The sequence below is a fragment of the Tursiops truncatus genome, chromosome 10 (genome assembly GCF_011762595.2).
Source record: "Tursiops truncatus isolate mTurTru1 chromosome 10, mTurTru1.mat.Y, whole genome shotgun sequence".
NCBI lineage: Eukaryota > Metazoa > Chordata > Mammalia > Artiodactyla > Delphinidae > Tursiops > Tursiops truncatus.
Genome location: NC_047043.1, coordinates 38,245,973 through 38,267,717, shown reverse-complemented (window position 1 = coordinate 38,267,717; position 21,745 = coordinate 38,245,973). Strand labels below are relative to the sequence as shown.

The following is a 21,745-nucleotide window of genomic DNA, read 5'->3' as shown; positions in this document are numbered from 1 at the left end:
TGCTCCCCAAGGAGGCTCAACACTAAATAAAGGAGCCGGACACCCCCCCAATCAGTAGCATTCACCAACTGAAACAGCCTTAGGCAGTAGGTAACCAATGTCACAACTAGATCCCCTGACATCCATTAGCCAACACCATGGCCCTTGGGGATAGAGTGTCTGGCTGCCTTTGTCTCTCTGGGTCAAAGAAGGCTCTGCTGTAGAGATACAAAACGGCTGCTTCCAAGCAGGGGAATGGTCATTTAATAGAAGAAGTATCCACACTTCCCAGGAGATGCCATGAAAACTGCTTTAATCAACTTTGACCATCCTCATTCTCCACCAGAAGCTAGGATAACTTTCTGATTCCTCTCTCCCTACCATTTTGCATCTCTCTCAGAAAGCCAAACAGTCAGAGTGCTTCCCAGTTCATGCCTTCAGGGTCTGACTTCTTGCTCTCCATTCCTTTCCTGTCACCCTCATACACACACATAAACACACTTCCTCTAACCATTTAATTCCATGGTTTCCGGGGCTTGCAAATTATTTCCACAGTATGGAAAGTAGAGACCACCAAGCTTCTTAACTAATGTCAAGACAGATCTTGGAGAGCAGGTGAAGACCTGCTAATGTCCACCAAGTTTAATTTACGTCGTCCAAGTTGGGAGTTAAGAATCCAGGCAAAGCTGCTCCTAAACCTACAGAGGAAGCTGGCCCAGGGGCATCAAACTAAGGGTTAGTGGATTGAGGAGCCAACATTCAGGGACTCTCTAGGCCTTTACAGGTCAGACAGAAAAAGAGGTTTTTACCACTGTAGGGAAGTGGGAAGATGGTATAAATGGGAACCCTTCATGAACTAGCCAAGAGGCCTCTCTGCAGGATGAGGTGTTCGTAGGGCCGCAGTACTGAGAGGCCTCATTTTTCTTAGTACAAAACCTGCCCTGATCTGAGTCTGGGAATGGGAAGCCATTCCTGCAAGGGCTGCAAGCGCCAAGTGATGCATATCAGAAAGGCACTTATGTCTTCAGCAACGTGGCAATCGCTTTTTACTTCTCTGCCTCTGTCTTTCTGTATTATTGGGCCAGGCCCATTCCCTAAACCTTAGAGAACAAAGTCAGAACAAAACTGACCAGAGCCTGGACTTGAACTGCCCTGCCCCAGGCCTACAAATTCCCAGAGGTTGACATTGAGCAGTGACTGCTCAGACTCTGCCAGGATTGGATTAATTTGAGGTGGTGGAGGCTCAGATTTATTGCTGAAAGTTCAGTAGTACAGTCCTGGTCTTCAGCCCTAATGAAAATTTTCATATCCAAGAAGTTTTCTCCATATGCATGTTTGAGGTGACTCTGGAGATTAGGGGGCCATATCTCAAATGTCAGAAAATATTATAGCGCGTTCAGACTTCTGTATTTGCTGCTTAACCTCAATATAACAGGCTCAAACTAGAGGAAGGGAGACAAAGTATAACTGACCACAAGCAGAAAATAATGTTAACCTGCTTGGCTTCTCTCCTAAGCACTGTAAGAGAAAAGTGGAAGCCAACAACACAAGGATACCTTTAAATTTGACTTGTCTCAAAGGTAGCACACTCTGTCCTTGGGCCATTACTTGGACTAGGAACCCTCTACAAAAATATATGATAAGAGGGAAAAATATGTGATAAGAGGGAATATAACCCCCAGTTCTTTTATCAGCTTATCTAGACAACACAGATTGTAACAGTTTGGACAAACCAAAAACTTTATTCTGTGTGAGTCGAACTTAAGTTTCAGAGAATAACCATTACCATGTGGGAGGCTTTTTTTTTAATGCAAAAGAAATCTCAAAATATTGTATTTATATCTACCTTCCACTGCTGCCGATATAGTAAGCATCTCCTACACAACAATAAATGATGCAGTTCATAGAGTATTTTGCACTTGGGGGAAAAAATGTATCTGAACTTGTAAAAAGAAATGTTTGGATTTTGTATTGTCTTTTTTTATTATTATTATTAAAATACTAAATGAAACTTCTCAGCCTGGCATCTTTTCCTCTCTCAATGGCTTACCCTAGAGCTGGAAAAAAGCTCTGAGGAGACAAAGTGTCTTCTTGCTTCCAGATAGGACTTACCCCAATTTTTCATTTATCCATCTTATTCCTAATGATTTTAGAATTTGAAAAGGCTCGTCTGTTTTAAAAAGCAGTATCAAGAATTATCCCGAGTGGGGGAAATTTGGGGTATTGTTGCTTATCATAGTACAGTCCCCAAAATCTAGCCAGGCCATAGGTGGTTAAGATACTTCCCTAGTAAAGATGTCCCATCTCTAGCAAAGTACCAGCACTGAGATTCACCAACGTTGTTCTTTTTATGCAGTACATTCTTGGCCGCCAAACAGAATTCTGAAATGGAGATCATTCAGCCACTACCACCATTACTATACAGGTCTTGGGAATGCAACCTCTAACCCCTTATAAATGAACAGTAGCCATTTCTAGGCTCAGAGATGATAGATAAAACTTAATTGTTGTAATTACATAATTCCCTGACGTGACATTTTATTGGATTTAGTAGCTACATGATATAGCCCTTTAAGTGGAACAAGGAAAAATCTACCTGATCAAAACATATGTTGGGTTGGCCTACCAGAATCCTGAACTTCCCCATCAGCATCTATAAAGGAGACAGGTGCATTCTATTCCACAATTGCTGAGCTCCTGTTACGTGCCAGGCATCGCGCATCAGGCCATCACAGCTTGATAGCAATAGCCATGCTCAAGATCCGCACTCCTCATGTAAGACTGATTACAACTGACCTTTCTACATAGATCTCCCAGCAGGAGAGGGAATCCAGTCAACTTGGTGATTATGAGTATAAATTAATTCACTGGCATTCTATTTCATACATTAACTTCCTGTGAGTTTGATTCAGTGTGACAAAATATGAACACCTTTGTGTGGACTGACAAAAATCACATTTCTAGAACTGCAAAGCTGAGGACCATATCCAGGACCACGGCGAGTGACTATACCAACTTGGGGCCATCTTCTCTGACTTCTCTCCTAACCCTCTTCTATTCCAAAAACACCAAGTCTTCCTCCTTCTTTCTAGGACACTTGCAATTATGTCCCAGAATAATGTAGAGTCAGGGCCAGTGGAGTATGGGTCTGTCTATATCAAGCAGTCTTTAAAGTGAGGTACATGAAGACTTTCCAAGGAATTCTTCCTAAAGGTATGTGAAGACTTTCCAAGGGGGGTACCTGTGCAAGGAAATCAATCTGAGGAGAGTTTTTTTTTTTAAGTTAAAAAAAAATTTATTTTATTTATTTATTTTTGGCTGCATTGGGTCTTCCTTGCTGCACACAGGCTTTCTCTAGTTGCGGCAAGCGGGGGCTACTCTTCATTGCAGTGCGCAGGCTTCTCATTGCGGTGGCTTCTCTTGTTGTGGAGCACGGGCTCTAGGCGCGCAGGCTTCAGTAGTTGTGGCACATGGGCTCAGTAGCTGTGGCTCACGGGCTCTAGAACGCAGGCTCAATAGTTGTGGCACAGGGGCTTAGCTGTTCTGCAGCATGTGGGGTCTTCCCAGACCAGGGCTTGAACCCGTGTCCCCTGCATTGGCAGGCGGATTCTTAACCACTGCGCCACCAGGGAAGTCCTGAGGAGAGTTTTAAGGGAATACATTTCCAGATCCTCAACTTCCATAAGAATTCTTCCCTAAAACTCATCTGTTTGAGAGCCAGCCAGCATATTCATGCACTCTCCATTCTACCTCCTCTATCACCATAATCCTTGTCCTACTTTACAAAAGAAAGGCATATCCCTCACCTACATTGAATCTTGATGCATGGCCTAGGGTGTAAAAACCTGGGGAGTAGAAGGAAGGGGTCGTTTTTTCCCTTCATAACAAAATATTCCCATTACAATCAATCTTCTTGTTTCATCTTATAAAATGTTTCCTATTTTCTACCTCCTGCTAGCAAAAAATGAAATTGTTAGCTGCTCAAACCATTATTTCCTAACAAAAAAACTTTCTTTTTTATTAAATACATAAGAAAAAGTTTGATCATGAAGTCTAAGAAAATTATTGGAGTTCTTTCTCTTTTTTTGTTACACGATTGTTATTTAGTTGTTCCCAAAAGCCAAACATAAGAGTTCAACACAAGCAGAAACCGGTATTTGCCAAGGGACTAACATGCCTTCTACCCTACTTTTCACTTAATAAATTAATGTATTCAGCTATACATTATATGGCATTATTCCAAATTATACAATGAGAAATAGTACCATCTTGTTTTTACAATTTTATAATATTAATATTAGATCTATATAATTTTAATCATGACTGACTTTAGTAATCTATTTTATAAGCTACAGTTAATTTATTTCCCAGTGATTTTACAATATTCTTTAAAAGTGAATATATATTTTTTTTAATAAATTCATTTTATTTATTTATTTTTGGCTGCATTGGGTCTTCGTTGCTGCACGTGGGCTTTCTCTAGCTGCGGCTAGTGGGGGCTACTCTTCATTTCGTTGCTGCACGTGGGCTTTTTCTAGCTGCGGCGAGTGGGGGCTACTCTTCATTGCGGTGCACGGACTTCTCATTGCGGTGGTTTCTCTTGTTGCCGAGCACAGGCTCTAGGCGCGCAGGCTCAGTAGCATGCAGGCTTAGTTGCTCTGTGGCATGTGGGATCTTCCCGGACCAGGACTTGAACCTATGTCCCCTGCACTGGCAGGCAGATTCTTAACCACTGCACCATCAGGGAAGTCCCTTAATGTACTTATTTAAATTGAAGAATAAAGTCAGACTTTTTCCTGACAGAAAGTAAGTCTGATGTGAAATGAAGACTGGCTTTGCTAATTCCACAAATGGCAGGTGTTTTCTATATGGAAGTGAATCTGCATGTCAATATTTTAACAGAAAGATACTGAAAACATGTAATGATGAAAGAATTTTATCAAAAAAATTGTGTTGGCAAAGAAGTAGGAAAATCAGTTATCTGATTAACTAGGTGCCTCTGAGTGAAAAGGTGACAGATAATTTAATAATTATTTTCATAAGACTGAAACATACTCAAATGACTAACAAATCCTTTTGCAGGATCAGTGGTTTCCACTTCTTTGCTTTTAATAAAGTAAAGGAGGACTCTATTTGATAGTACTTGATAACAGTATTTGGTAATAGGACACTTTGTGACTGTTGGCATGTAATTTAGAAGTAGTTCAAAGACTTGAGGGATATCATTTTAACAAATTTCTTCCTTTCCCAATTACTATGTAAACAACGTTTCTCAACGCTTATGTCTATAAAAATCAAAAACAGGTAGAGAATTGGTGTGGCACCTTATCTCCTTCCACCATTAGGTAATATTAGTCTGTGAATACCTGAACTAATTGAGGAGAAACACCATATTTCTCATTGAGATGCATTTTCAATAAAATTGTACTTTTTAGGTTTCACAAGTTATAAAAATGTGTAATATAGTGATGTTGCTTAATAAATCGTTGTACTAGTGATAACCGTAATGACAATTTGATTCATAAGAAAATTTTCAACAAAGCCTATGGTCACAAGCAAGAAGCTTAAATATATACTCAATTTTGTTGCAAAGAAGGTGATAGTGATCAGTAAAAGACTTTAAAGCATACAAATATACTAATTAGGATAAAGTTCTATAGGGGCAGTGAATGGAATTAGGAATTCAATAAGAAAGGGAACCATATAAAATTTCTTGTTCATATATTTTTAAATGGATGTTGGCAGACATCAAATATTTAGGGTATTTGGAGTCCACTAGATACAATTAAGAATGATGTAATGGTTTTAGTTTAAAACGTCAACATTTGCAGTAAGTCAGAAATTATATCCTCTACAAGTATTTAAATTTATGATGGAAAATTTAGGTATCAACTTAGAAATGAACAAGGGGGTACATAGTTCTTTAAAATTCTTATATGGAGTCCATTTTTTAAAATGTCTTAAGACCACCAGCCTATACGTTATATTGTGGGGATGGGGTTCAAAGGAAGAACAGAAGTTACTAGAAATGATCTTCAATCCTCCACTCCAAAGTATCTTCCTCCCCAGTTCTCCCGAGTACCTGAAATTACCCATCATCAGAATCTTAATACTTCAAATTCAGACACTAGTTTCCCAGAGTTTTTGTTGTGTAATGGGAGAGGTGATTAGCCAATCAAATTAGGATCTGCAAGGAATGTGAGGAAGGACAGATGTATTTTTTATTATGGAAAAAGGTGGGGGGGGGGGACGGACAAACTAGTACAACCTGAGTTCTAGTCCCTGCTCTATGTCTAACCAGAAGTTTATGCTACAGGACAAGCTACTATGTTCTCTTTGTATCTAGGTAAAATAACTTGTCAAACTTCCACCAAAAAGGAACAGAAAGAGGGCACCTTAAAGGTCAGGCTGTTTATTTCTATACCTGGAGATGTAGAAAGGATTAATTATATATAACCATAAGAATGGGCCATCGGAACTTCCCCGGCGGTCAAGTGCCTAAAACTCTGCACTTCCACTGCAGGGGGCGCAGGTTCGATCCCTGGTCAGGGAACTTGGATCCCCCATACCCTGCAGCGCGGCCAAAAAAAGAAAAAGAATGGGCCAACAATTGTCACTGCCCCCCTAAACTGAGAACCTGATGAGAATTGGAGCCCCAGTCCCACCTCTGGAATTGTGCCAAAAGCAGTAAGATGCGGAACAGAGAATGTCTAAAATTGAAATGGAGGCTTTGTGGTTAAGCTCTTTAGACAAGGGAGGAAAGGAACCACCAATGGCATCTCTAGCTACTATGGGCCCCAAACACAGTACTTTGTAAATGTTTCCAGTTTATTGGCATACTTCCTTTAAAAAATTTTTTTAGTTAATTTGGGGGGGTGGGGAGAGAGGAGACAAAAGAAAGGACTTAAAGTCTAAAAGGGCAGAGAGGGAGAAAAGTTTCTCACCTCATTCCTCCAGTCACCCCAATTCCTCTCCTAAGAGGCAACGTTTACCAGTTCCTCATCTAACGTCTCTATTTTTAATTTTTTACCAAAAGCTCACTCTTTTACTTTTCCCCTAGGTGCCTGAAAATTCCCCAAGCACAGCCCCTCCCTAGTGAGAGGGGGAAACAGTAAAAGGGCTTGGCTTTGTTCACCCCGAAAGGAGCCTACAAGGGGGAGCAGCTGGTTTTGAGGCTGCAGGTGGGGCTGGCGGGGGAATGAGAGAACCGAAGAACACCCTCAGGGCGCCCTCCCTAAAGAGGCCAGTCCCTCACGGCTCCTCACGTCGTCTTTTTCAATAAGGAGCTAATAATACCCGCGTGGCTCATAGATCGTAGGCAGTGCCAGCGGACTGCGCACAGTAAAGCGCCTCGGGACCGTAAGGCGCAGGAGGCGCCTGGGGGCTCTGAGCCGCGAGGAGAGGGTCCGTGGCCCCGGTGCGGAGAGTGGCAGCCGCGAGAACGGCCTCCCTCACAATCTGCCCCTCCGGTCCTCCCCCCATCCAAAAGCGCACCTTCTCACCCGCAGGCGGCCGACGAGCCTCGGGGCCTCGGGCTCCTCCCGCCTCCCGCCTCAGGTGGACCGAATCCCTCGGAAGGACAGGTGGCGGCTCCTCATTGCTATAGAGACGACCCGGCTCGCGAGCCGCGCCCAGTCCCTGACCGGGGCGTCGTGACGTCATCACGCCCTCCCCGGGCGCTTGGCCTTGCGGGCTGCGCGTCACCCCGGCCGGGGGGCGGGGCGGGGCTCTCACCGGCACCGTTCAGAGCCAGGCTGCCCGGGCTCCAGCGGCCCGGGAACCGGGATAAGTAGGACGGCGGCCGCGGCGACTGGGGGTGCGGGGTGGAGCGTGCCCTATATTTTCTATACGGGTTCCGGGGCCCGGTAGAGGCGCGCCGAGAGGAGAGGAAAGTGCGGCGGCCCTGGAACCTGGATATGGCGCGAGGCAAGCTGCGCGCGGGCGGGCGGGCTATGGCGCAGGCGGGTTGCGGGGCCGGCGCTGGTGGCGGGGCCCGTTGCATGGCGGTCTGTCGGCGGAGTCGCCCTCGGGGGCTGTCAGGTTGGTGGCTGCGGGGAGTGGGTCCACCGTGCCCAGGTGGGAGGCCGGGCGGGCGCAGGGCCCTGGGAAGGTCCCGAGCCCGGCGTGCCCACCCTTCTCCGGCCCTAGCCCGGTGGCCGGGAGGCTGGACGGCGGCCTGATCCTCCCCCACCCCGTGTTCTGGCCCCCATCCCTGCCCCTCCATTCCGTCCTGTGACTCCTCCCCCATGACTTCCAAACCCCACCCCGTGACTGCGCCCGCCTCAACCTCTGTGACCCCCACACCCCACCCACTGACCCTAAGACCTCACCAGGTAATCCTCACTTCTTATTCATTGACTCTGCCAACCCAGGAATTTCCCCAGCACTGCCCAGGGACCCACCATCCTCAGCTCTAAACCAGTGACTCACGACCCGAGATCCCTACATCCCCCAAAACGTCAGTGACCCCACTGGTCTGGTAACCCCCTCCACTTCTACCCCGTGTTCCCCCACAAACTTGGTGACTCCCCCCAAACCTTTCCTGGTAACTCCTAAGCCATACCTACTAAAATAGTTTCCCACCCAGTTATCTTCTACATAACCCTCAGTATCTGATAATCCCTTCTTTGCCCTGTAACTTCATGATCCTCATTCCATGTGCCCCCTTCATCCTAAAATCACCTCCACGGACATCCCTCTCTGCACTCCAGCCCCCCAGTGTTAATCAGCACATGACTTACAAGTGCCCTAGCACCGAGCTGGTGCTCAGGAAGATATAGAGATGAATATGAAGTAGATATAGTTGGAGTCATCAGAGAATCTGGATTGAGTGTGTGGTCCCAGATTCAAGTCCTAGCTCTGCCACCATTGTGCTTTGGGAACCTGGAAAAAGTCCTTTCCTCGCTCTGGACCTCAGTTTCTCATCTGTATTATGATAAGTTTGGGTTAAATGATCTCAGAGTTTCCTTCCAGCTGTGACGTTCTGCAATTCTCAGTCAAGATAATATTTGTTTGCAATCATTTTTATACTCTGTACTCCTAACTAGAAGTTTACTGTTGTAATCTCAGCCCAGGGTCCACTTGCTTCTTGAACCTTATTCCCTCACTCCTGCAACCCCCCTACACTCTTAATAGTCCATACCCATTTCCCTTGATCAGGCCTCATCAGTTAACATGTTTGCAAAGCAAGATAAGAGTGCTTCAGCTTGGGGTATTGATGTGATAAGAGATCTGGGTTCTAGTTTGACTCTGGCCTGTAAAGTATGGCACCTTAGGCACACCATTTAGCCTCAGTCTTCACTTCTCCTAGGGTAGGATAATAGTAGTGCTTGAGATAATGCATTCAAAGCATTTGGTACCAGGCCTAGCCCATGGGAGCCCTTAAGTATAAGCCGAGAAGCTCTTGCGGGTCTTACTGTGTCCTGGGTGCTAGGGAGTCAACAGATAATGAACACAGGGGCCACACTTTGCATTATTTTGGTACCCCCCCCCCCCAAGCTCTTGGAATCACTGTCCTCTTATCTCTGCTGTGGCCTCCTCACTTCTCTGGGTTTTTACCCTGCTATCTCCTTAATGATGATTGGCACTTACGGCTGAGCGCCTACTGTGCACCAAGCTTTGTATGTGTAAACTGTTTCCCCTCACAACCCCAATATATCTACCACTATTTCCCATATTTTGTTTGTTTTGGTTTGGTTTTAAACAAATGAAGAACCTGAAACTCACCCGGATGAGTAGCAGAGCTGGGATTTGAACCCACAGTCTTCAAAACTCATTTGATCCATTGCTTTTCTTGCCCCTAAACCTACCTAGTTTTCCAGGTCACTCTCAGCCCCTTGTTCCTTATTTTCTAATAATTTCTAAGCCCAACACCAACGCTTTCCCCATCACTTCTAAGGTTTCTCTTAACCTTTGCCCCATGGTTTGGTGACTTCCTCAACCCATTGTTCATGACTTTTGACCCCACGTGTCCTGAGACCCCTGCACCTTAATACCTCTCTTTACCCTTTGTCCAAATATCCTCTCACCCTGTGAGTCCTTGGAGCTCCCACTTACCCTAAACTTACCCTAAGGTGTCTCCCACCTCAGTGGCACTCTATCCCAAATCCTCTCATCCTGTTAAATCCTTTACCCCCAGGAATTCATATACATAAGAGATTGGAAATCTCTTGGAGTGTTACAGCTGCTTCCCTTCTACCATCCTCAGCCACATCCTGTTACTCAAAACCTTCATCTAAGTTAGCCCTTCATCTAGTGAGTGCTTCACCCAGCTTCAGTGAAATGAGCCCCTTCCATCCCAATGTGAACCCATCCTTCAAAATCTATACACCCTCCCATGCTAAGATCCCTCCTCTTCATACCCTTTTCAATAGCTTGTGAGATCCTGCCTCTTAGATTCTGGGATCTCATAGCATCTTTCTCATTTTCATCAGTGATCTTTTCAAACCAGAATCACCTTTTACCTTATCCCCCTTCCTGTGCCCTATCCCTTCTCACAGTGCCTTTTTCCTTCCCTACTCTTATTTTTCTCCCTCACCTCACCTCATCCTCACCTGCATCCTCACCTCACCAATCTTGGTAGCATTGATTATGGTGTAAACCTTTCTCCCATCCCAGCTCTGCCCCTTCTTCCACTCTCCCTGCCACTCTCTCCTTCACACACAGCATGGCCAACCACACTTCCCTGCTTTGTCCAGAGAACTACACTTTTCTCTGGGAACCTCTGATAATAGATCACCAAGATCACAGTCCTTTAGGTAGCAAGAAGAGAGATCTTGGAAATCCTTCTGAATAAATGTAGCCAAGTCTTCTTGACACACTTCCACTCTTCTATCCGGTTTATGAAGCTGCTTGCTGTATATGCCCTCAGGGTAGAATGCTTTGAGTGTCAACACCAGTTAGCCCCATTGTTTTCCAAGCCCTGGGAGGACTTTCCAGTCCCCTCCCACCAGAGGACTGGATGGTGAGTAGCAAAATGTGACATTAAAGATCCACTTCCAAAAGTCTATTCTGTGGGTCACCAAATTCCCAAATTTGGGAATTATTGAGAATTCCCAAATTCCCAATAATATACTTATTGGCTGTATAGCAGTAAATTCAGCAGAGGGCAGATTTAGAGTTAAGGAAGGCATAAATCTTGGGGTCTGCAAATTTTGTGGGTTGATTTCTTTAAAAGGAGCTTTCGCCTTAGATTTGTTTAATGTCTCTTAGACTATAGAACATATTCTGCCTTGGATCTTAGTTATTTGGGTACTCTTCTCACCCAACACCCACCCTCCACCCCCACTGTGGTTTCCTTGAGAACAGAAGCTGGGTTTTCTTTATCTTTTGTTATCTTAATCCTGTCCCACATATTTAGCAGGTAGTCAGTGAATACTTACTGGATTGAATGAACTCATTCAGAAATTCTGCATCAGGTACAAACAAGTGAAAACAGCTAGTGTCTATATCTACTTTGTAGCTACAACAACCCTTCTCCCCAAATCCCTCCAAACGTGATAATGGGCAAGTCCCTTCATTTAAACATTCTGGAATTTAGACACTTCCTTTTTTAGTCATAGCTTGGGTGGGGGAATGGGTGTAAGTGCTTCTTTTTACTGTGTTTCTGGTTAGACTAGAGAGACTGGTTGACATAGTGGCTAGTATACAGTGGTAACAAGGCCAGGGTCTGTCATATGTAGACCAGTTCTCAAGAAAACAGCTAGATGAAATATTTAGCAGAGGTTGCAGAGACAATCAGAGAAGAGAAGAAATCAAAGTGGCAAAATGTTGGTAATTGTTGAAGTTGGGTAATGGGTTCGTGGAGTTCATTATACTAGTCCTTCTACCTTTATGTATGTTTGAAATCCATAATAAAAAATTGGAGAAAAAAGAGGACAGCTAGGTGAACAAGTGCAAATTTAGCACTGTTCCTTGCAAAATACATCAAAACAAACGAGCTGTTGTTACTGAGTCAGTACTATTATCTTGGTTAAGTAGTATATTTAGTCCCAACCTATTTTTGACCTCTTCTGTTTGTGAGATATCATGATGCTAAATTCAAAAATTAGCACACTGCAGAAATGTATCATCCTGGCAACAAGCACCTGTGGCCTTGGTCCTGCCCTGCTTCCCAGCCCAGGTGTGGTTTCTTATGTTAATGGGCTGGACTGGGCCTGAGAAGAGGGAGAGACAGTGGGGGAAGTGAGGGAGAGATCAGAGCTCAACTAGGGTCTTCCCCTTCTGGCCTAAACCCTTCAGATTACTGGGAGATTCTAAAAGTATGGAGGTTCATTCATTCACTCACTCATTCGGTCATTCCACTAATGTTTGGTGAATATCTGCTGGAGGCCAGGTACTTTTCTCATACCTGGGGATAGAGCAGTGAATAAAACAGAGTTCCAGGACTTGAGGAGCTCACCTGTTGGGATGAGGCAGAAACATACCATAAACAAGTAAAATATATATTGGGAAAATTAAACAGAGAAGGAAGATAAAAAGTACCAGGAACCAGGATATTAAGTTTTAAGTAGGGTGGTCAAGGAAGGTCTTATTGAAAAGGCAACATTTGAGCAAAGACCCAAAGAAGTTGAGGTGAGCCAAACATTTATCTGAGGGAATTATATTCCAGTCAGAGGGAACAGCAAGTGCAAAAACCCTGAGTCAGGAGTATGCCTCGTATATTCAAGAAACATGAGGACACCAGTCAGTATGGCTGCAGTAGGGTGGAGAGGAGAAACAGCAAGAGATGTGGAGGTGGGAGTGGATTGGTGGTAGATCATATTAGGCCTTATAGGCCCCTGGATTTTTTGTGAATTGTGGGTGAGATGGGAGCGATTGGAGGGTCCTAGGCACCCAAGTGACATGATCTGACATAAAGGATCATTGTGGCTGCTATGTTGAGAATGAGTTGTAGGTGGCAAGAGTGAAAGCAAGGAAACTGATTAGGAAACTATTGCAATAGTCCAGGCAAGACAAGTTGGTAGTTTGTACCCAAGGTAAAGCAGTGCTAGAGTGAGAAGTGGTTGGATTCTGGATATGTTTTGAAAGAGGACCCAACGGGATTTGCTGATGGATTGGAAGTGGCATATAAAAGAAATAGAGAAGTTGAGGGTGGCTCCCTCATTTTTGGTCTGAGCAATTTAAGGATGGAGTTCGCATTTACTGAAATGGGGGAGCCTGGAAGAAGGATACATTGTAGGAAGGGGAGATAAGGAATTCACTTTTGAATATGTCAAGTTTGAGATGTTTTTGGACGTGAAGATGTTAAATAAGCAGCTGGATATACAAGTCTGTTAGACTTGCTAGTCAATTTCTGCCCTCCTGGGAACTGAAAGAACACTATTACTGGGCAAGAGACAAAGGAGTATGGTGGGAAGAACACTAGCGGCTCAGGTGTGAGACCCGGCTCTGCCACCAGGTAGCTCTGTGACCCTTTCAGACTCCTCTGGCAGCTCTGGCCTGTTTCTTCATCTGCAAAATGGTAGCTTTAGACTAGAAATGAGTTGTCTTCTCAGCTCCTCCTGTGTGAGAGTCGATGAAGTAGTGCATAGAGCAAGAGAGATAATATAACTGTACGTATATCTGAGAGGATGTTGGAAACTGCTGAGCTCTACACAGTGTAGTGGCGTTGGTGGTAAGAGGCCTCCCTTCCTTTGCTAAAGCAATACCCAGTTAGTGCCTGCCATGTTCTGGGCACTGAACTCAGGATCCGATGACAGAGAGAAGCATCCGTGCCCTCGTGGAACACTACAGACGAACCTCCTGGTGTAGCTTCACTGCTGAGTATAGAGGGAGTAGGCTGGAGTCTGATGGTCTGGTGCGGTGTTGGCCAGGGAAAGCTTGTTCTTGACCTGGGTCTGGGAGAAAACTACGTGGATGTCGGAGATGAGGCAAGATGGTAATCCAAGTGAGGAAAAAGTGGGCATCCTAGCTAGGGCTGGAGGAAGAGCTGGGGTGGTGGGACTCAGTTCCTTCCCTCCTTCGTTCTTTTTAATATTTATTTGGTTGTGCTGAGTCTTAGTTGCGGCACACGGGCTCCTTAGTTGCGGCTTGTGGGCTTCTTAATTGTGGCAGGTGAACTCTTAGTTGCAGCATGCATGAGGGACCTACTTCCCTGACCAGGGGTCGAACCCAGGCCACCTGCATTGGGAGTGTGGAGTCTTAACCACTGCTCCACCAGGGAAGTCCCCCACGCTCCTTCATTCTTGCACTCAGCATTTACTCCTCTGCCAGGAACTTCTCTTAGGGAGCTTATAGTTCTGTAGCAGATGAAGGGTTTCTTTCTTTTTTTTGGCCGCACTACGAAGCAGGTGGGATCTTAGTTCCCCAACCAGGTATCAAACCTGCGCCCCCTGCATTAGAAGCACAGAGTCTTAGCCACTGGACCGCCAGGGAAGTCCCTAGATGAAGGGTTTCAAATCTGGTCTCAGTTAGATCTAATTCACAATAAGTAGGGTTGATTTAGGATTCAAATTTGAGCTAAAGAGTTTAGTTAATTATGTGGCCTAGTAGTATTATTCATTTAGTATCTGTGGGCACATTCTTTGTTTGGTGCTGATTAAGCTGAAATGCATGCTCTCCAGGAACTTAAATTATAATCAGTTTAGCAGAAAGTAGGATGTGTGATTTTCACCCCAAGAAAGTTGAGTTTAAGGAAAAAAAAAACCTGGCAGAGTAATCCCTTCACTGCATCTGGAAGCACAGACGTCTAATCCTTGTGTCATTTAGATGTTGATGCTTATATCTTAAGGAGAGTCTCTGACTAGCTAAACAAGAATACAAGATATAGGGAATTCCCTGGTGGTCCAGTGGTTAGGACTGCGCACTTCCACTGTAGGGGGCACAGGTTCAATCCCTGGTCGGGGAACTAAGATCCCACATCCTGTATGCCATGCAGTGCGGTCAAAAATAAATTAATTAATTAATTTATAAAATACGAGATATAACCCATCTTAATGATCCAGTCACTCACAAAATTAGAGTGGATATGTAACTAGCATCTTTCACTTAACAGAATGGGAATATTTTGTTCTGGTGAGTAAAAAAAAAAAAAAAAAGAACAACTGAGCTACAAATCCAAGTGCAGCTGAAGCCATTATCTTTTTTTAAAAATAAATTTATTTTATTTATTTATTATTTTTGGCTGTGTTGGGTCTTCGTTGCTACGCACGGGCTTTCTCTAGTTGTGGCGAGCTGGGGCTACTCTTCCTTGCGGTGCGCGGGCTTCTCATTGCAGTGGCTTCTCGTTGCAGAGCGTGGGCTCTAGGCGTGCAGGCTTCAGTAGTTGTGGCTCGCGGGCTTCAGTAGTTGAGGCTCACGGGCTCTGGAGCACAGGCTCAGTAGTTGTGGCGCATGGGCTTAGTTGCTCCATGGCATGCGGGATCTTCCTGGACCAGGGCTCGAACCCCATGTCCCCTGCATTGGCAGGCGAATTCTTAACCACTGCACCACCAGGGAAGCCCTGAAGCTATTATCTTTAACTGGTGGCCTTAAGCTACTGACAAAACCTCAGATGCCTCTTGCCCTGGCAGCTGTCAGTCAAGGTATGGAAATGTGAGTGTCCGTGTGAGGGTCTCACAAATCCTATGTCTCTGTTTTGCTGCTCGAAGTGCAGGGCCTACTTGGGCTCCTCACTTATAGTTCAGAAAGATCTGGGATGTTTCAAAGCTTCAGTGTATTAGACTGACACCAGCTGGAAGTCAGAGCGCTTCTTCTACTGCTTCCTGGTTAACGCTTGCCTTCCGTAATGCTTCATCTCAGAGAAGCCCAGATGTAACTTGTTAGCCTGGTACTGTTTCTCACTGCATAACTTTTCATTTGTTGGAAGTCCCTGCTGCTTTGGGATAGCTGATAAAGCATGAGACCCATGCAGTTAAGATAAGCTCAAGGAACTGGGAGCTCCTTGAGATTGTAGAACTGACCCAAGCCTTAGATGTAGAAGGTGTGGCAGGGGTACCTAAGACCAAAGTTCTCTCTGTCTGAGAAGATCATCCTTTCAATCTAGGAGGTACTGTCCCAAAGCCACAGAAGCAGTGAGGGAGAAAAGCAGCCCCTGCTCATCTGCCACTTCAGCCAGACCCACCCTCTTGACCAGCCTGGGGACATACCAGGCTGGGGAGCCAGTATGTCCTTAGCTCCTATGTAGATTTGCCGTTGCTTCATGCTCAGCTTGATCAGGTTTCCATCTGGTAGTGAGAATGGCATCCATGAATTGGAAAGCTGAGTTTTCAGATGTGGTTTTGCTACAAACTGGTACATCATGGAATCTATCCTGTCAGCCCTGGAGTAGCCATGCCTTGTTAGGGGAGAATCATAGATATTCCTCTAGCCAACACAAGGAGTGCAAAGCTTGCTTTTAGACTTTCTTCTTTTATTCTTATATTTTTATTTATTTATTTTACATAGGTAACACATTCACAGGGCTTAAAATTTTTTTTGTAAGTGTGAAAGATATGCAGTGAAAAGTCACCCTTCCATCGCTGTGCCCGTCACTCAGTTATCCTTCCACCTTGGTTAGTAATTGCTTCACTGTCTTTCCATAGATTTTTTATGGCAGTGGCAGCATACAAAAGGCACTGTTTTGTACCTTGAAATTTTTATTCAATATATTTTGGAGATCTTCCATGTCAGTATGTAAGGAACATCCTCATTTATTTATGTCTACATAATAAGGAAGTTCTGTATTGATAGACATTTATGCTGTTTGGAATTTTTTTGCTATTATTACATGCAGGGATGCCATGAATAACCTTGGACGTGTGCCATTTTCCACACATGTACGTCTACCTGTAGACTAGACATGAAGTTGCTGGGTCAGATGGTGTTCACATTTGTAATTTTGATTGATAACTGCCAAATTGCCCGACATAGAGCTTATACCAATGAATACTCCCACCAACAATGTAGGACTGTGCCTGTTTCCCCACAGCCTCAGGGACATTGCTTTTTCCTTTTTTTTGGCCGCAGCGTGGCATGAGGGATCCTAGTTCCCCGACCAGCGATCAAACTCGCACCCCCTGCAGTGGCAGTGTGGCGCCTTAACCACTGGACAGCCAGGGAAGTCACACAGGGACATTGCTTTGAGTTAAGAATATACAGACTACCTTCAACATAGGATACTGAATCATGGGGCCCCACTGTGACACTCTATTCCACAAGACACACAAAGTACCACACAGCCCAGTTTGAAGAATACCACAATGATATATTTTAGAGTAACTGGACCTCTGGTGGTTATAAGAGAAGAAAGGAAGAAAAAATCCTAGAGGAAGAAGTTCCCTACCTCAGAACTTAAATTGGCATAAATTAGAGGAAGAATAGGTATCTGTCTTTGCAGAACCAAGGAGGGATGAGATGCCAGTAGTATCAATCATAGGAAGGCTGTGGGGAGAGTAAAGGAGAACTCCCAGAGGGCGGAGCTGGGCAACCAAGCAGACCGGTTTAGTGTCCACTGTAGAGCTGCCTCTCAGCTCAATGCTGGTATCTTTTCATTTCAGCGACTTTTTTTTTTTTTTTTAAAGATTATACCCCCTCCTTTTAGTACTAGTGTTCATTTCATTTTGGCCTCTTCTGCCCTCTTCTCACTTGGAGTTTAGGTTTCTGCGAGTTGGAACTGGATGAGTGTTCAGCCTCGTCTTTTTTCACTTAGCGTTGATTTGTTAACCCTCCTCCACTAATCCAGATGGTCTTCGTGGTTCTTGTCTGAAACGTTTAAACAAGCATCCTGTGCAAGTAGCTCTTGTTTTCTGTCCATTCTTTTGGTGGGATGAATTATGAAGATGAGGTGATTAGATCTCAGATCCTGAACCTTTCCTGGTGGGGTTAAGCATTGACAGATTGTTCTCTGGAGAACCTGGAGCCCCTATAGTGCCATTAGCAATGCACGTTTGCGCCCGCCTCTCCTGGCCTTGCCAACACTGTTGGTTCAAATTATTTTTTTTGTAATTAATAGACTGTTTCTTAGAGCAGTTTTAGGTTTGCAGAAAAACTGAACAGAAAGTACAGAGAGTTCCCATATACTCCCTTCTTCCCCAACCCCCCACCCCCAGTTCCCAGTTTCCCCTGCTAACATCTTACATTGGTGTAGTATATGTGCTACAATTGATAAACCAATGTTGAGGCATTATTATTAATTAAAGTCCATAGTTTACAATTATGGTCCACTCTTTGTGTTGTACATTCTATGGGTTTTGACAAACGTATGATGTCAGTTATCCACCATTACAGAGTTATGCAGAATAGTTTCACTGCTCTAAAAATGACCTGTGCTCCACCTGTTCATCCCTCCTCCCCTCGCCCTACACCCTTGGCAACCACTGATCTTTCCACTGTCTCTATAGTTTTTCCTTTTCCAGAACATCATATAGTTGGAATGATACTATATGTAACCTTTTCAGATTGGCTTCTTTGATTTAGCAAAATGCATTTTAAGTTTCCTCCATGTCTTTTCGTGACTTAACAGCTCTTTTTATTGCTGAATAATATTCCATAGTATGAATGTACCACAATTTGTTTATTGAAAGGCATCTTGATTGCTTCCAGTTTGGGGCAATTATGAATAAAGCTGCTATAAACATCCATGTGCAAGTTTTTCTGTGGACATAAGTTTTCAACTCATTTGGGCAAATACCTAAGAATAGGATTTCTGGATCTTATGGTAAGAATATGTTTAGCTTTGTAAGAAACTGCCTGTCTTGCAGAATACCATTTTACTCTGCCATTTTGCATTCCCACCAGCATTTGGTGTTGTCAGTGTTTTGAATTTTGGCTCCTGTAATAGGTGTGTAGTGATATCTCATTGTCTGTTGGATGTGAATACTGTTACTTTGATTTTTGGTAATTTGATAAGTATAATATCATCATGATTATTCTTTCTTGTTCTTTAATTACTAATTAAACTTTTTTTTAATATTAGTGTTTTTTGCTTATGTGAATTCATATTGTAGCCTTATTTGTCCAGTGGGAATTTGATAATGGTTTTGGAGGTTTGTAAGTGTCTGCATGTGGTTTTCTTTTCTACCTAGTTTTTTCTTCTATTGTGGTAAAATACACAGAACATAAAATTTGCCATCTTAACCATTTTTAAGTGTACAGTTCAGTTACATGTGTTTTTTTTTTAATTTACATTGGAGTATAGTTGATTTACAATATTGTATTAGTTTCTGCTGTACAGCAAAGTGAATCAGTTGTACATATACATATATCCACTCCTTTTTAGATTCTTTTCCCATATAGGTCATTACAGAGTATTGAGTAGAGTTCCCTGTATTATACAGTAGGTCCTTATTAGTTATCTATCAGTTATATGTGTTTTTAATATCACGTGTTATGTTTTATTTCTTTAGTATTTTCCCCTAATGTCGAGGTTTGTTTTTTTTGGGTTTTTTTTTGCGGTACATGGGCCTCTCACTGCCGTGGCCTCTCCCGCTGCGGAGCACAGGCTCCGGACGCGCAGGCTCAGCGACCATGGCTCACGGGCCCAGCCGCTCCGCGGCATGTGGGATCCTCCCGGGCCGGGGCACGAACCCGAGCGTCCCCTGCACATCGGCAGGCGGACTCTCAACCACTGCGCCACCAGGGAGGACCCCGTCGAGGGTTTTTTTAAGCCAACTCTTCTTTTTGACTTGATTTTCTTATGCTTCAAAAGTCCAGAACTCCCTGCTTATCCTGGTTGAGATCTGGATGTTGTTCCATTTTGATGAACTGGTAACATAAATGGAACCTTTTTGTCCCAGGGTGATGTTTTAAATAACATGATGTGTCTAAATAACCGTGATGATCCAGTTCCTCCTGATGCTGATGGAATGTTTCATTTTCAAATAGCCCTTCTCAAGCCAGCAGTGATCCCAGGCTGAATTCCAGAAACAATTGAGATGTAACCTCACCATATCTGTATTAATTTGCTTGTTGATGTAAAGTGATATCCTTAGGGTAACCCTGCCAAATTGCCTTTATTCTGCACTTTTCTTTTCATGGACTAAAGGTGGGTTTGAAACTCCCCCATGATTGCTCTGTTGAATGTTTACAAACTAAGGTGTTAAAATTCACTTAAACATTTGGCCGAAAATTAGATTTTTAAGTTATCCGTTTTAGTTTAAATGAATGCCATTCTGCAGTAAAGGAGTATGCATTTTCATTGCCCTTTTGGAATTGAAAATAATCCACTTTGCCTAAATACTCCCTTTTCTGTGACTAATTCAAGCCTATAAAATTGTAGTAGCCAAATAAGAACCATACTAAAAAGTACTTTGGGCTTTTAACATCTTTGTGCCTTTTGGAAAGAGGTGTTTAGCTGATGTTTTAAATATGTTTCTGTTATTAATTTCCTGTGTTCTCTTTAGTGTTTGGAAACCCACAGAACCAAGCCTGTTTCACTAGGCTTTTTGTGTGTGCATTGAAGTCTTCTTCTATAATCACAAATACTGAGTCATTTTACTACAGCTCTTCCAAATCCCGTTCTAATTTGTTTGCCACTTGACTCCCTCAGCCTTCATCCCTCCCAACCTAATGTCGCTTTGTCCTCTCTGAGAAGTTTTCTATATTTCCAAATGAAGAATTATCTGAGTGAAAATTGTCATTTTTTTTTTTCAAAGTTGAGCATTCTTCTCTCTCCAAGCAAATGTTCTGTTTTTCTCTTTTTTGGCTTCTCAATACAGTTGCCCTCTGGGCTGGCTGAGGCAGAGTACATAAAGCCTTGCTCCAACGACCAGGGAGTTCAGGTTAGCAGAAAATGATAGACTAGTGAACAGGTGCCTGTAGTCAAGGCGAAGCCCAGCCTGGGTGTGGATCAGATTAGATCTAAACCATGACAAAGTGGAGAAGCACAAATACGTGGCTACTCTTTCATTTCCCATCTGTCATTTCTCTTACTTTTCTGCTTTGGGGAGGCAGTTTAAGCACATCTTTTTTCATAGAGAGACCTAAAGATTCTATGTGTCTAGAAAGTTTTTCTAAATGTTATCTCACTGGTAATTTAAATTTATGTTTACAATAGGAAACACATTTATATATTATGAAGCCATAAGGTTGTTTCCTGCATCAGAGCAAACAGTAGGTTAAGTTCATTTAAAAATGCAACAAACAGGAATTGGACTTGCTGCTAATTCTGGGAGTGTCCGACTCCCTTTTCATCCCTACCTTTTGTCATGCTCTTATTCCCCACTCCCCCCTTTCCGCCAGACTGGCTCTCCCCTATACCCAGCTCAGGTCATTAGGGATCTGGTATAACTTACACCCTCCAAGGAGAAAACATAGCAGTTGCCCCTGCTCCCCTGCTCCCCCTCCTCTTTCTCAGAGGGCCACGGGAGTTATGAATCTGAAATGTCAAGTACAGGCGGGAACTGCTCAGACCCAGCCATCCTGAGGCAGTCACAAGCCTCTCTTTGGCTCTGCCAGTGTCACTGTTGTTGGTTTAGGACTGGCACAGGAGGATTCATCATTTAACAAAAGAAAGGGAGAAAAATGGCAATTAGACACTTGTACATGCCTGGCAGCCGGAACCTTCTCCTCACCTGCCGTCAGGCTCTGTTGGAAAGCAGCTTCAGAGGTCAGGGAAAGGTAGGAGAGCAAGAGTAGACTGTTTTAAAGGTGTATATTATGAGGCTTAAGGAGGAAAACTGTATTTAGCCTGGACATGAGAACATGTAAAAGAGTGGAGATTTGTTTTCTTTGAGTCTAAAAACTGTTATTTTGGGAAATGTGGCTACCAGCTCTTCCCTCTTTCCATGTGGCCAGGTCTAGAAGAACTGGTTTTAAGTTGCAGTGGGTGAGATGAAAGCTAAACAAC

General features: G+C 43.8%; 1 protein-coding gene across 10 annotated transcripts in view; it reads left to right on the top strand.

Moving 5' to 3' along the window:
* Window positions 1-7,748: 7,748 nt before the first annotated feature.
* The window catches only part of ZNF76 (zinc finger protein 76), a 31,479-nt gene continuing 17,482 nt past the window's right edge, over window positions 7,749-21,745 (top strand). For 9 of the 10 annotated variants that reach the window (XR_012334502.1, XM_033864384.2, XM_033864385.2 and 6 more), the window contains exon 1: window positions 7,749-8,019. The gene's annotated coding sequence lies outside the window, so the exon portion shown is untranslated. The remainder of the gene's footprint in view (window positions 8,020-21,745) is intronic. The other variant, XM_033864382.2, reaches the window with a different exon arrangement.